General features: G+C 41.1%; 1 long non-coding RNA gene across 2 annotated transcripts in view; it reads left to right on the top strand.

The window, feature by feature from the left end:
• The first annotated feature begins 2,884 nt into the window (after positions 1–2,884).
• LOC137856517 (uncharacterized) overlaps positions 2,885–14,048 on the top strand; it is a 29,379-nt gene continuing 18,215 nt past the window's right edge. Inside the window, exon 1 of one of the 2 annotated variants that reach the window (XR_011096534.1) lies at positions 2,885–3,096. This is a non-coding gene — a long non-coding RNA (uncharacterized lncRNA). Of the gene's footprint in view, positions 3,101–14,048 lie in introns of both variants that reach the window. The other variant, XR_011096533.1, reaches the window with a different exon arrangement.

Genomic DNA, 14,048 nt, shown 5'->3' with positions numbered 1-14,048 from the left:
GTCTCCCTTTGAAATATCGCCAGCTACCACCAGGAACTTCAGCCACCCAATCCACATCAGCACTCTTATAGCACACTACTATTTATATTGCTTCTTCTTTTAAGGGCAAAGTTTTCCATCGGGAATTGAGAAAATAAAAGGTCTTTTTTTTTTCTTTTTTTTTTTGTCTCTTTTTTTCTTTTTCTTTTTTCAGAGCATCAAGTTAACTCTTACTCAGATATTTTCAAAAGTAAAAAAAAAAATCAAGCAGAAAGCAAAAAATCTGTTTCATATTATGTCTGGTTTTATTGTTTCCCATTTCCCTCTCGTGATCAAAACTAGATATGACATGGGAAACCAGTGCCCTTTAATGGATTGGGTAAGAATTTAACTTCCAGCAACAGAGCCAGCATTGAAGATCATGGTCTTAACATTTAAAACCATTTCTGCTTTTCTTTTGTTCTGATTGAAGACGACATGAAAACAGAGTGAGAATAGATTTTAAATAAGACATCTTAAGCCAAAGCAGGCCATAAGTGATGAGATAGTAAATGTGTCTTGATTTCAAGCATGCTTTTTACATCAATATGATTTTCCTCCTCCATAGCCAAGAGGTTTTCTGCTAAATGTTAAGTCTATAGGTTGCAGAACAGGTTATTTATTCTAATTATGAAGAGACTTACAGATTTCTTCCCTGCTAACAATTACCATCCTCAGGGAAGAGCTAGAAAACGTATCTGGATGAGCTGGTCCTAAGTAGCAGAAATATATGTATCTCTTATCCAAAGCCCTAAAAACAACAGTAGCAGTAAAATCCATTACAAGCTAATGAGGAGTGACAAATGTATTAGCTCAACAAGTAGCAGAGATTATTAGTGTCTTTTTGCCAGTCAAGAGCAGTAGTGCAGTTATACACGAGTTATCAGCATTGATATTCTCTTAATAAACACCGAGGTTGACGCCTAGCTGCCGCCAAAAATTGGTATCTATATTTCTGATACTGGTAGTTAAGAGCAGGCTTATTCCTCCCATATCAGAAATATGCTGATTTCCTAGCTGGCACCAACGGGGCAGGGAGAGAGAAGGAAGCAGCAAGCAGCTGTGCTAAGATGCTGCCTAGCTGCCAAGGCAGCTGGGGAGCAATAACCCCATGTACTTATCCAGGGATGGGAGAGAGCTGGAGCTATCAATTCCACAGAAGCAATAAATGAGGGCAGAGCACGCCAGGGCTGTGCGAGTGCACTTGCTGCGTGGTTGTCCCTATGCAGAAAGGGGCAGGGAACAGGATCTGCCTCCCCAGAGAGGAGGTTGTGCAGACTAGCACCATGACCCCTCAGCACAAAGCCACAGATATTTTGTCTCTGCTCTTCCCACTGGTCTAAGATGATGAATATGCAAAGAAAGCTCACCCCAAGGTACCACAAGCACGACTGTTTTGAAGCTGGCCAAGCTTGGAGGGCTTTAAATTGGTTTGGTTTCATTCTAGAAAACTGGAAAAGGATTAAAACAATTTTGTCGGTCACCTGGACAATGTTAATAGCTGCAATCATTCGTTTGGTGTTGATTTTTAATTGAAGCAATTTGACCTTAAGTTAGGATTTAGTTCTCAGTCTGAACTGGAGTTACCACACCAGTTCAGCCCTGCCCCTTTGGCAACCTATAAAAGAGGGGGGTATAAAGTCACCCTGCTCTGTCTTGACATTGCTGGTGGGGACACGCACATGGCAGTAGGAACAACGTCCAAAGATCTTTTCAGACAACTACCAGGAATGTAAATGCATCCTAATTTTTATCCCCCAAATGGTCAGCCTCTCATTTCCAAGATCATTTCCAATTATAAGTTCAGAAAATGGAATAAGATTTCCGCAAGTGACAGCCAAGAGCAGCACTAGCACAGGCCTGCTGCAGGCTTTCAGCGAGAAGTGACCCAGTCCCAGGAAATCCTTAATTGAAGCTGACAATGCGCAAAGAGCTGCTCTGGAAAGTGTCAGAGACATGGAAATAAACAAAGCATATTAGAAAATAATAATAAAAATCAAACTCCATGGCAAATCACAACAAAAGAAACTCCCCCGAGCCAAGTCCATCCTTGGAATAACATGAAGTACTTACTGGGCCCATGCCAAGGATGTCTTGGCTCCCTGTGCCCAAGGACATTAAGGCAACATGATGGCAACAGAATCAAAAGACCTCTAATTTCCTGCCTGTTGCTCAGCTGCCCCGCTATGACATTATGGGATGCTGCAATAAATGGAGCCCCTCTACCCCTCCATCAGGAGCTATTTGGCTCTCTTTCCATTAAACTGACACTCCTCATTAAATCTGTGGCTTCAGGAAAAAAAATAATAATAAAGGCATGAAGCAATCTGCTGTAGTGACTGCTTTTTGGCAGAGCTGCTCTTGTAAACTTCTCCCCTGTGGCTCCCTACCCCCAGGAAAATGTTCAGGACATGGATTTGAGAGATGTGAAGCTGATTGTGGTGTTCCACCAGGTCACAAATGAATTGTACAAGAAATAATTCCCCCGTGCTGTATTTTCTTATGTCTGTAATGACTGATTACATCTTCATCTTCAGCTTTGAATACCCTGGAGCTTCCATGAATTCCCTAGAAGGTTCTCAAGTCTGGCTTATGCTGGTCCTTGTTCCACTCACAGTCTGTTCTATGACAGTTTTTATCTATAAACCAGCTCATCCTGGATTTGCGCTTTGTGAAAATACAAATGTTTCAAGCTAGTTTGAGATGGACAGCTGGACTTTCTTCAGTCCTTGCTGTTTCCCCCCAGTAAAATCTTTGGAAGCTAGCCTCAGCTGTGCCAGATTAGTGGCTTTGGGGCCTCAGGAGGATTGTGTTATCTCCTGCTGCAGGCTGACGAGCTCTGTATATAACACTTGCAGTCCCACCACCCTCTTTTGGTGGCTTTCTCCAGTGTGCTGGTGTTGGCTGTTTTATCACTTGACACAGGGCTGAAGGGCTTTGCCTCAAAGTCTATTCACAAGGGGGAACTATGAGTTACCATTACAAGATTTTTTTTTTCTTTCCTGTTTCTATCTTCTGGATACAAATTCTGTGCCTTGAAATGTGAATGTCATCTCTTATATTCCTTGTGTTATCAAGGTAAGTGAGACAATTCATGTGTTTTGCTCTATAGTATTGCTTAATCTTCTGCTGCCTTGCTTGGGTCCCTTCATGCAAGTCATTAATTTCTAATCCAAAACCATAATAGTTCCTGGGATCCTGGTGAATGCTGTTGGTATTTAACAACTCTATTATGCTTTATTGTTGTTGCTCCTTGGTACTGTGGTTCTTGTTAGCATTGGTCATTAAAGGCGTTACAGATTACGGCAATGCACTTCAAAGGCTAGCGTCCAGTATGGAGTTTCCTTCTCGTCTTTAAAAACCTGCCTGAGGTGACTTCTGCTGTATCAACAAAATACAGTTAAATTTATATGGGCTTTCTTTCAGTCTTACTCAACAGATCATCTTTTTGCTACTTTATACATTCTGTTTTACAACTTCCTAAGCTAAAGTGAGAAAAGCAACCAGCTTTTACAATGCAGTCTCTAGGATGTGCTGTGACACCAGCAGGCCCACAGGAAAACCAGAAATGTTCAGAGGGAAATTCCCTGAGGAACTTGTAGAGGCATGTTATCCTTATACCGAGAGACTTGCTTTCTTTTCTGTTTGTGAATGAGGGTGACAGCAGTAGACTTTCTCTCTGCTTGCAATTCAGGGCAATCATTTTAATCTATTTCACAAGAGTTGCAGTTCCCTGAGGTGCCACCTCTGCCCTTGAGCATTGCTGTGTCACTTGGTGCACAGCTGCATTGATCTGCTTCTGTAGCTAATGGCAGGGCAGGAGGAAAAAAGCATTTTTCATGGAGGAGAGTTAGAACATCCTCTTCCCACCTTGACTGTCTGCAGCCTGAAACTGTTGACCTTCAGGGCAGGCTCATTTGTGCTGCTCCCCTCTTCTAGAAGCAGAGCAGGAGCTTGGAGGCCAAATGAATAAGGAAGTATTAGCCAGGCCTGTAACAATGTCTGCTCAGATGCAGTGATAGTACTAAACCCAAGTAACATACTAGCTTCACTCAGCAGGTGATGGAGATGACTGTGGAAAATGTTATCAGCTGATGGCATGTTTTAACTTCCAGTAAATTATAGGCTTCTCATTGTACTGAAAAATGGAAATATAGTAGAAATGAAAAAAAGCATTAAACTAACTGGAGACAGAGTGGAATGATCAATCATCCTTCTAATCACTAGAAGAGATTAAAACACTGCTTTCTCTCACAGCTGTGTGCACTGTGAGCAATTCCATAACAATCAATAGCAAAGAGCTTGAAAATCTGCAAAAAAAGTAATAATATATCATATGTCAAAATAATGGATGGCTTACTTTAAGGTAACTCGCCTATCTGGAATATAATAACAAGGAGACTCATACAGTTTTCAAAGGAAACAAGTTTCTCACAGATTAGAGAACCTTTCAAGTTACTCTTGTATATCACTTGAGGTATCTGTAATGAGGGGTCACGTGCTGCTTCTGACGTATCTCATATGAGTCACTGCAAAACAGTGGACTGAGGAGACCTTTGATTAGTTCTGCTGATAAATTCATGTGGTTCTTTGCTGAAGATACATCAGAAGTCCTGACAAGTCACAGAAAACTTGCTTATATGATTTCTGGCACAAAAGGAGTCCTGTGAGTGAAACCAAGTTAATGTAAGAGGAAAAAACTGTACAACTTTACTTAGTTGGAGGTATCTCAGGGGAGTTTGCCAATGTGTGTTTAGATTACTTGCAAGCCTGTTACATCTGCATTTGACCTTGGTTTCATTTTCTTGGCCAGGATGTTGAAGCTGATAAAACAAAGCAATTGCAGTGTCATAAACTTTCTCATTTGTCTATTATATTAAAAAAAATAAAATAATCCTTTTTCCCCTTTTTAAACAGGATTGTGGCTATATTAATGTATTTGAAAATGAATGGAGATTGGAGGATGAAAGTAATCAGTTACAGATCTGGCTTCCTTTCCTTCCTCCCCTTTAAATGATTTTATTTTCCTGCAAAATGGAAATAGAACAAGCTATGTCTTTGGGACTTCAGCCATGTTTACTTTGTTTTGCCCTGTGCAGAATCTTTCTCTCAAGAAAGTTTAATTTTCATCAATCCTTATCTCCTTGCCTCTGCAATGGTTGAGTAGAGCAGGAGATAGGGATCATCACCTTATGTCACATGGATGGGGTATCAGAATATCCTAAAATGATGAGGTGTATGATGGGGAACCAGAATAAAGCATGATGTTAACTGTTAAAGTTTTTTTTTTTTTTGCAATGGCTGTAAGGACAAATAGAGGGCAGGTGTGTTAGAAGCCTTTTCACTGAAAAGCTTAAATCTCTACAGTTCTGGAGTTTTTTCTGCATTTAGCTGGGATAACTAACAGATCATCTCCATCATTTAATTCTGGATAACCACTTAAACTTTGCAGAAACTTTGCATTCACATTGGTAATCAAGAAGTACCCTCAGTTTCTAACTGATGGAAATGATTGTGCCATGGGGCTCGGGGGTAGCACTAAGAACTGTGCTACTAGAAAAATCTTTTGCTGATCAAATTGGTAGTAATGATGAAATCATTTTTTCCTTCTGAGACTAAGAAAGGTTTGGGAGTCTCTAGTTTTCCCTAGCAATAAAAACATTGTCTGGAGGTCTAGACACTACTTAGAAGGAAAAAGAAGAGTGGCAAAGTAATATCTTTAATCTGAGGTAAATACAGTAAGGATAGCTGAGGCAGGGGAAGTTTAGACTTGACATCAGGAGGGGGTTCTTCACAGAGAGAGTGGTTGCACACTGGAACAGGCTCCCCAGGGAAGTGGTCACTGCACCGAGCCTGACTGAATTTAAGAAGAGATTGGACTGTGCACTTAGTCACATGGTCTGAACTTTTGGGTAGACCTGTGCGATGTCAAGAGTTGGACTTGATGATCCTTAAGGGTCCCTTCCAACTCAGGATATTCTATGATTCTATGATATCTTTCACTTAGTAAAGGACCTTGATGTTTTTTTTTGCTTTATGTAGGACAGCCAGATCTAGTGGTTAACCCTACCAGTATCCCAAAGTAGTATTGTGAACAGCATCCTACAATGTTCTATGTCTTTCCAAGGGGGTTTCAAATATATACTACTCGAATTTAAATGAGCTAAAAGTGTGCATTTTTTTCCCTGTTGGGAAGCATGCTTTGTTTTCACCCCTTTACATCCCTAGCATGGCATGTAGAACTACCTACAGTCCACCATGATTGTCACCCATTGTTGGTGCCCACTGTATCAGTGGGTTCCACGCAAAAGCTTTCCATGCAGTGAAGTGACTGAGCTACCAAGTGATGTTTTTTTTCCTCTGGGCATTAGGGGAAAAAAAAAAAAAACAACTTGCTAAATTATTGGCTTTCTGGAAGCTGCCAGTGTTAGTCTGTCTGCATGTTACAGGCCAAGGGATAAAGGAGGGATCTTTGGAGCAAAGGTGTTTTGCAAAGCAGGGAGAAGTCTGCGAAGAAGGGTGGCTCAGAGCCTGAAGATCTTGTACCAAAGAAGATGCATCAAAGTAAGAGGCTTGTGTCGGTGAATGTCTGGTCAGATTATAATATTTTAATCTCCAAAAGCTTTGTCATTCCACCTGGTTCTGTAGTTACAACATTCCAGAGTCTGGGAACCTGAAGTTATGGACATTAATTCCTCAGTCTAATGCTGGATGAGCAGGTAGCTTTAGACCCAGGATTAAAGTCAATTGACTAATTCCCAAGGAAGTTCCTATATCACTCAATTTTGAACTGCTGTGTAGGCAAGGGATGGTGAGGTATATTCTCTGAAGTATGAGTTAGTAGGTTAGTGAATTTGCCTGAAAGGAGGCCTCATGTAAGGAGGAGGGATTTGACATGAGTAATATTTTTTTTGAGATTCATGCAGACAGCTAGCCCTGCAAAACAATGACTATCCAGATCTCTTCACACTGAAATACTCTAAAATACTTTGTACTACTTTAGCAAACACAGAATAATCCGGGAGTACAATTTTATGGGCCAACAGTTAAGTCCTCACATCTAAATAGATTTATTATGAGCAGCAGCAACCAAAGTAGTAAGTTTCTACAGAAGAATGAGGGCGTCTTTATTCTTCAGGCATATAACATATTTGAGCTTGTGTGCAGCAGTACAGCTTGCCAAGAGCATAAAGGAACAGACCAGCGAAATTTAGCACTTGATAAAGATTGCACTTTTTTAAAAAAAAAAAAAGAAAAAAAGGCAGCAAAAGCAATGAAACCCAGGAACTTCTTATCCTACAGATTATCAAAACAAAATTTGTCTTACAAAACCAGCTAAGGAGTTGCATATTTCTTGGCTCCATTGGGTGTTGGATATGGAGGCTTAGACTTGGAAATGATCAAATAGAGTCTTGGTCTGTCTGGATCCAATTCAGGGTTTTAATCCAGGGCCTTCTCCACTGATAATCTAAATTAGTGATTAGAGTTTAGACTGTAATGTAACAATTCACCTAAAATTGTGTGATTACTGCCTCTCCTTTCCACAGAGGAGTTCAAGTACTCCTGCATATTGTTGCAGGATGAGATACTGTTGTACAGCCAGGTATTTCCTGCAAGGCCTTCCTTTCTCACTTTAATTCACTCTTTTCCTTTCCCTCAAACCTCAGTGATAGATTCTAGCAGGAATTTTCATATTTTTTTTAGAAGCAACTTCCTTTCCTAGAAATTCTGGCAACAGAAGACACAAAAATATCCATTTTTGTTTATTGGTATAAAAGTTAATTTGTCAATTTATGTCCTAATGTCTTTTAGGCACTTATAGTACTACTTCTGCATGCTGTTTTCAGCCTATTTCTGGAGTCAGTATTTCCATTCTCTGTGGAGAGACAAGAAGTAGAACAAAAGTTCAGGTCTATGTTAATTGCCAAGTCTGAGGGAAGAAAGGTTTAGACACAGGATGTTTGCTTCTTCCCCACAGAAATTTTCTCTATTTATATACTTGCATTCAAGAGCAACCTAATGGTTTTAGACAGAATAGAGACTTGGTCCTTGCCCAGAGAGTACAACTGGTGTTAAATATGACCCCAAAAAAGTAGGGCATTAATGAATGAAAAGGGAGCATGCAATGAAGTGATAGGATGACTGTGTTGGTGTAGCTGTACAGGCAGGTAGATATGTGCTATTTGTCTTGATTACTTGTAATCAACACATAATTCCTATAATATGAGAATAGGCTCATTCTGTTGACTGGCATTTCATAAAGCCATAAGCCTTTAAGTGAAGCTTTTAAAAAAAATTCCATTATTTTGTATATATCTATCTCTTCATCTGAGAAGAGCACTTTAATTAAACTCTCAGACAAAGCAATCTCCAGCTAAATTACCAGCACTCATCTATGGTGCAATCAACAGCATTCTTCAAATTTGCTGAGTCAATCTCAAGGTTAAAAAAAAAAAATGGCAAGCTGTTTGCCATAATTCTACAGATCATACTTTATTTTTCCAAGAAAACAAATTTGTTTCTGAAGCATATGCTTCGGGTAATAATGTAAGGTTTGATCGAGTTAATTCCATCTTGCATCTTAAAGTTCCATTTCATTTTAGAAGTGACATTTTTTTGGGGAAGGATACACTACTACAGTGATTCACAACAAAAATCTGACAGATCACTTAAGTTTATATAAAAATTGTGCATGAAGATGTCTAAAAGGGCATCTTGGCACAAGCTGATCTCAGTCTCCTCGCTACAGTTGGAGGGTCAGTAAATATTTTCCAGGAGCTATGCTGCCTTCTTCCATCTAGTTTGGTCTTTAATGTGTTATTGATGGATATTCAAATATTCAGATATGGCCAGCAGGAGCAGGGGAAAGCTTGGAGAAGGAGTTAAAGGTAAACAGAAATCAGAGGCTCAAAATGGTACTGTCATTGCCTGTTGATGCAAAAAGAACCAAAATCTATTTCCATCCACCAGTCCTTCCTGTCTCTTTGAATTGTCTGTAATCCTGGATTGCTGATATTCTGATGCTACTTTACCTAGATTGCTGTATGGAACACTTTAACAGTGGTATTTTAAAAATAACAGGTGAAAACAATGTTCTCAAGAGCAACAGAAGACACTTCTGCTTTACTAAGGGGAGGAAGGGGGGCTGGCTTTCCTAAGCTGTATTTTCCTATAATGTGTAACTGCACACAGTGCTGGAGAGAACGCAAAGTTCACAGCCTTGCTTTCAGGCAGCCTTGCTGCAGTTTAACATGCTGCACAAGCTGTTCCCTATTGTTCTGTGGCAATATTTTGGCATGTATTCAGCTGAGACTCCCGGATTCACATGAAGCATTTAAACAAGTGCCCAGTTTTCAAAGTGCTTGATTGTGAATTTAAGCACCTAATTTAACTGTCTTCAGGGGAAAAAAATATATTTTTGAGGAAACAGTGAATATATTTTTTTTAAAGCACCTTCAGTACCTGCTTTCCAAGGTTGTCCTGAAAGCTTCTATGTGGTACATGCTGCAGCTCTAGGCTCCTGGAACCCTACCAAGATATGTTCCTGACTGTATCTTGACTTGCAGGGAAAAATGTAGCCTTTTTTTTTTTAATAAAGTGAGTTCTCGTTATGCTCACCTGATCACTTGGCTTATTGCTACGGTCACACTGGACTGGGTTTCTGTGTTTGTGTTGTGCCAGCCTTTCCCTGCAGTGCAGCAGGAGTCAGGACTTGGTCTCCTGCAATACACCGAAAGAGCACTGCAGGGAGGAAAGCTGTTACGTTGCTTCAGGTGATGCGCGTGTTCAGCAGTGGTGTCTTGGCAAATTCTTTCTATGGCCTGTTAGTCCTTCATAACTGATGACTGCAAGTGCAGTGCACAGAGGAAGGATCCTGATACCTGTCTCTCCCATCCCACCAGGAAACAGAAGTCAGCCTTAATCTACTTGGTGGCAGTGAGAAATACAACTTCCCAAAGCCTTTGCACTCTTCCTTCAGGCTTGACAAAGCCCCACCTGCCAATTTCTTTACCCAGGGGAAAATTCTAAAAAAAAAAAAAAAAAAAAAAAAAACTTGTTTCTTGGAGGTTTTCTAGACCACACTGTCAGCTTTGGGAGTGTCAGAAATCATTGTAACAAGGGAAAGAAAGTGCTTTTAGGCAGCAAATCACTAAAGCTGCCTTCCCCCTGCAAACATGATGAACTCGTCTCTTAAATACGGTTCCAAATCCCTTGATCTGATGGGATTTACTGGCCTTACCCGGAAAGCAGGGCGTGAAGCCAGGCAATGACCAGGGAGCAGAGGAAACTGCCTCAACTGCTCTGTATTCAGCAAGCTGGGGAGAGAGTGGGCAAAAAGGAGGTGGTGGCAAAAGGAACTTGCTTTCTAAAGTGCAGCCTGATGACAGATTTCTGCATAGCTGCTGTCAAGGGTGGATATGTTATAAAACAAAAAGAAAACTTCCCTGAATGGGCAGTTAATGAGGCAACCCAGTAGTTTTTGGTTGGTTTATTTTTGGCATTGCTGTGACTCAATGACAGATGTGTAACACTTCAGATTCACTTCCCTCATGCTAACACTACACCCGCGATCCCTTGTGTCTGTCCCCTATCAGCACAAGAGCAGCCAGGGCCGGGCCTGTGTTTATGTTGCTCCCCGAAGCTGTGTGATTATTTCTCTACTTCAGATAATTGAGTTTCGAAAGCCCTGAGCTAAGTGATGGGGAGGCAGGGGAAGTGTGGAGCTGAGGGTTTTTTTGTAACAGATTATGATTTACTTTCCTGTTCCAGCAAGTGGAAACCCACACTGCGTCCCTGTGCTGCCTGTCCCAAAGGTACGGGTGCTATTCTCACGAGGACAAGCTTCCATTGTCTTACTCTGGGGCAACTTCTCTGCTTGCCTATAAATAGGAACAGATGTTTCACTTGGAGCAATGAAGAACAGGTGTGGAGAATGAAATTATTTCCTCCTGATTTAGTATTGTTTCCCTTCACACTAGCTTCTCTGTGAAGATAATCCACTTCCCTGCTGCCCAGCCACTCAGGCTGGAGTGGTGGCTGTGGGGTGCGCTCCCTCCCATGTGTGCTGCCCCAGAACATCTGGATTTAACACCCCTGTCCTCCCCAGTGCCCAGCAGTACACAACAGATGACTTCTTGCAGCTGTAAGAAGGTGGCAGTGAGGGAACCTGAGTCAGTGTGCTTGATTGTGCAAAAGGTGTCAAGGCACAGGCCGGTTTCCTTATGTTGATAGATTTGCACCATTTTCAGTGTAGATAGCTGCAGCTGCTGGCTCTGAGAGCAGCTGTGGCTTAGATGGAAAGTGGGTGTTCATTTTCAGAGGGATTCCTGGGCTTTGGTACTGCAGTTAGTCCTCTAGGTAGAGGCTGGTTGTTTACTCAGTGCTCACCGGTACAGTTTTAAATGATATAGAAATGGTTCTGCTATGTTCTGTGTTGGTGGACTTTATTCCTTCGTAGGGAGCGGCTGTAATGGTCATGAGGTCGCACGAATAGTATTAGTGTTCTCCCATACAGAAGTGGGGAAGGTAGAAATGATTGGTATGAATGTTTATTACCAGAGGAAGATTTCAAGTTAAGTTGAGATAAATAACTGCAAAATTGTAGGAACAAGACACTAAATTGAACAATGCTATTTTATTTGGGAGATTACCATGTTACATGACTTACTGTCTGTGCTTTGTGTGTACCCTTTGATCACTTTTCTTAAATGAAACCAGAAGGCTAAGAGGACAGGTACTTAGAGCATATGTGACATCCCTGCACTGCTGTAAACAGCAGAATGTTTTTCTGCCATGCTGTTCTGAAGTTAAATGCTTAATATTTCTAATAGTGAAGGCATTCTCACTCCTGATTCTGAAATGGCCTTTTATGAAGTGAACTGTGCTATTTCTCTTTAAACCACGACTGTTCTTAAAGCCAGACTCCAGCATTTCATTACTGTGTAACTTCAATTGTGCTCTTGCTTGTGCCTGATAACTAAATGATTTCTCCGGAATTAAAAAGGAACTTACTCCATTAAAGTAAAGGTGCTGACACACACAGGACTTGTTTGCAAGACAATACACAGGCACCCAACAGCTTAGCTTTTTAGATCTTCCAAATCAATCCTGGTACCATCCTAGAAGTGCTGTGCTGTCTAAAATGACTGAGGTCTCAGTTCATACTTTGCTGACACTATTCCTGTTGCAGTCAGCTTTCCCAGGCTGTGGGAGGTACACTTCAATTACTTTATCTGATCTGAAGTCACTCTCCTCAGCTCCATTATGCTATGACTGCCTCTGAATCCTGGTCAATAATATACCTGTGTAGTACTTCTTGTCAAGGTCTTCATTGTATCTGTCTTGGTGTTTTCCAGCATGCAATCTTAATATCTATTTGAAGAGCTATGGGAGGGAGCAATTTTTGCAGAAGTGCTTGGAAGCTTTTCTCTGTGTCTGTGGCAAATGCTATCTTTACTGGCAGTTCCAGTGTGGTATATCAGAAAATGACAAAAATCATCACCTTTAGGGAAGAACAAGGAGGAAAAGCCTGCAGGCTTTTTGTATCAGGCTACACAGCACGAAGTACAGTTTGCCTTGCCATAAAATGCTGGGCTGCAGGCTGGCAAAACGTGCTGGTACTCTGGGTTAGCAAATGAGAAGTCTTGTAAGGAAGATTACATTTTTAATGGGGTTGGGAGGGTGTCAAATGAAGATTCATGGTCATGTTGACCAACTGATATGATAGTGAATGAGAACTTAGTCTAAGTGAGAAGGAAACTGTGCTGTGAGCAGAGGCAATGTGCATTTTTGAGAGCAACATGAGACCACTTGGCTTGGGCTGCTTCCAAGAAATAGTGAAGTTACTTGACATACTATTTTTCTAAAGTTATGCTAGTGGTGATTAATACAGCGTTCACTTTTTGCAGTGAAGCTTCTAGAATATGAAGAGAAGAAATTTTAGTGATGTTGATGGTTAAATGTTCACGACTTGAGAGATCTGAATACTGTAGCCTTCTAAAAGGCAAACTCAATGCTTCCATAAAATTATTTCTTATTACTATTTCTGGGTACAAGACTAATGGTACAAGATACCAGTTTCAATGCCCAGAAAGTTCCTAGATTACTATTTAACTTCTGTCCATTTTGTTCAGTGCATAACTTCTGTTGTGAAGTATACAACTGTTTGGTTAATATCAAAACATAGGTGTCAGTGGTCTCAGAGCCACTTGTAAAATTGGTACAAAGATGAGCCTTTCAAATGAATGCTTCTTTCCACAGCATGAGGCATCTTCGTGAGATGTCACACTCATTGCTGGTGTCCTGCAGCTCACTGCGTGAATGCGTCTGCTGAGACAAGACATTATGTGAGGTATTTAAAATCAAACTAGCATCATCTCCAAGTTAAGTAATGTTAGCTGAAAAAAAAACAAAACAAAAAAAAAAAAAACAAAAAAATGCAATAAAATGTTTTATTGTTCAATAAAGCTAAGTATTAGAGCATAGCCTTGGAGTTTGATTGCAGGTAAGCTTGCAGAAAACATTTCTTCAACCTGGAGGCATCTTAGATTCAAGATTGAAATCCTACTGGCCTACTCCATCTCCAGTAGAAAGCTTGCAAAATTCTGGCCACTGAAGTTATCCTGTTTCAGAACTGGCACTACTCAAACCTTAAGTACCTAACTTGCTTCAGTTTTGGACTCTAGAGCAGACTGCGTTTGATGTGAAGGAACAAGCTGTCTTTGCTCAAAAGGAAGCGAAGCCACAGACATCCTGGGAATAGCACCAAGACTTCAGCATCCCTTGGAGGAATGTCTTCCTCCTTACAAATGAGATTCCCGATGGAGCACCAGGGTACCACAGGGGCCAGCTGCTCTCTAAGGGATGGGGGAGCAGGGAGATGAGGCAGCTGGCAGGGCAGGGGCCTTGGGCCACCCCACAGGCAAGCCCTGGGGTGGTAAGGGGTCAGGTGAGAGCCCTGTCACCGTGTGCATCCTTGGTGATAAGGCAGGGTGAAGGTCTAGCTGGGAAGCCAGTCTCAGTGCTATGTA

The sequence above is a fragment of the Anas acuta genome, chromosome 4 (genome assembly GCF_963932015.1).
Source record: "Anas acuta chromosome 4, bAnaAcu1.1, whole genome shotgun sequence".
Taxonomy (NCBI): Eukaryota; Metazoa; Chordata; class Aves; order Anseriformes; family Anatidae; genus Anas; species Anas acuta.
Note: the sequence above shows the minus strand (reverse complement) of the source record. Positions and strands in the feature narration are given on the sequence as shown.